Genomic DNA, 2110 nt, shown 5'->3' on the forward strand with positions numbered 1-2110 from the left:
TATATATATATATATATATAGGAGCTCTGGTAGCACAGTTAGAAATGCAAAATAGATTTGTTTGACTTGGCACTCCAACTTTAAGGTTCAGCCAATTGTCAAATGTCCATTAGAGAACTTAAACTGACCCAGATTCCATTTGTTTATCATAGGTATAATATATTGAAGATTTCTGTTGGGACAGTGGTTAAAGCACTGGAATGCTAACCAGAAGGTCAGTAATTCAAACCTTATTACCCTGGTTCTGCCTTTCCAACTATTCTATCTTTTCCAGTTTGTGCTCTGATGATTGAAACCCTTGGACACTGAGTTTCCCACTTCCTTCACATCTAGTAGCATGTTATCTCTTCCCTGGTAAATCACTTCTCCAACTTGGCCCTGAAATTTGTCTATTGAAAAATACATGAATGGGAAGCCACATTAAACATACTCCATATGCCTTGCCTCCTGCCTCATGGAATTAGGTCTCAAAAAAGATAAGTCTTCAATAAGTATTGGTTAATTAATTGATGTAATGGTAATGCTATTATGATTATATATATAAACTAGAATCCCATATTGTGACAATGAATTGAATTTAAGAAATGAAAAAAATATGACTGAGGAAAAAGGCAGCACCAAGTAAAAGGATGTTTGGGTAGGATGAACAATTTCTTTCTCCTCAGATAAATTGTACCACCTCTTTCTAAAGTCAGCTTAGTACTTCTTTTAAAAGCCCTTTTAATCTTAAAGTGTAGCATAGACACAGAAAATTGCATAAAACAAATATGATTCTTAATTATTGTAGCTTAAAAGTACTTCCAAATCCAAGAAATAGAAACTTACTAAACACCTTCTAGCTACCTCCCAATAACAATTCCATCCTCTCCTAAAAATAACCAGTTGTTCTTGTTGTTATTGTTGTTATGTGCCATTGAGTAGGACCCAACTCATAGTGACCCCTCCTTGGGTTTCTGAGGCGGTATCACTAGGGAAGTAGATTGCCTCACCTTCCTTCTGAAGAATGGCTGGTGGGTTTGAACTGCCATCCTTCTGGTTAGCAGTCAAGTGCCTTAGACACTATGCTACCACCCTAATTTTCATAATAATCACTTCTTTGTTTTATTTATAATTTTATCATTTAAGTGGGCGTCCTTAAACATTATAGTTGAATTTTACCTTTTTAAAAATGTGTTATCTCTTAATCTAAAGGGTATCCTTTGATTACCTTTATTTGTTAAAGGATTCAGTTCTTTGCTATGCAAAGTTTCCAGTCTGAATTTTGCTGATTACATCACCATGTGTTGTTAACCATGCTTCTCCTGTCCTCTTTATATGTTACCTCTTTCAATGATCATTTTCTTCTTTTTCATAAGAGATAGGAACTACCTCTGCCCACCTGACCTCTCCACTTCTAGCTTTTCTTCTGAGAAAGGAGTAGTTGCTAGTTACCAATAGTTACCAGTGAGCAGAGTTCTGAAACTTTCTGGTTAGTGCTCATGTAGACAAGCCCTCTCCATTCTGTGCAAACAGTAGTGAGCAAAAGGGTCTGTCCCAAATGCAGAATGTGGCTTTACATGTAAGAACCTGATGACTGGCAGAGTTGAAACAAGAGAAAAATGGACTGCTTTGAAGAAAATTAGATTTACATGATGTTTTGGTTACCTAGTGCCACTCTGACAAGAATATACCACAAATGGGATGGCTTGAACAAACAGGAATTTATTTTCTTACAGTATGGAGGCTTTAAGTACAAGTTCAGAGTGCCAGGCTCTAGGGGCTGGGTGGAAGGCCCTCCACCTTGGGCTTCAGCTCTGCCTCCTGCTCCCGCCCTCCCCTCCCGCCCCCCGAAGCTAGAGGCTTTTCTTTACTCAGACAGCTGCTGGTTGCTGAGGCTGACAAGCCTAAGGTTGACAAGTAAAAAGGCACAGTCCTGATGTTGCCAAACCACACAGCAGGCCATTAATTCAAGTCCATTGAAAGTCCCAAGGTCAGCAGATCATGCAGGCTGTTGAACAACATGGCTACCTGCAGAGTTCAAGTGTGCCATAAAACTAGAGACCATTCCCAAAGCTCTTTCTTATATACAGGAAGCAGATCACATAACCAAAGCAGCTACTCAGCTGCTCCA

The 2110-nt window shown here is 39.0% G+C and overlaps 1 protein-coding gene across 1 annotated transcript in view; it reads right to left on the reverse strand.

Annotated features, from left to right (window-relative positions):
- Window positions 1-2110, reverse strand: part of GLYATL3 (glycine-N-acyltransferase like 3) — a 41046-nt gene that overhangs the window by 20890 nt on the left and 18046 nt on the right. The window lies entirely within an intron of this gene.

Source organism: Orycteropus afer, unplaced genomic scaffold (assembly GCF_000298275.1).
Source record: "Orycteropus afer afer isolate SDZICR_OR568_19922 unplaced genomic scaffold, OryAfe1.0 scaffold00034, whole genome shotgun sequence".
Taxonomy (NCBI): domain Eukaryota; kingdom Metazoa; phylum Chordata; class Mammalia; order Tubulidentata; family Orycteropodidae; genus Orycteropus; species Orycteropus afer.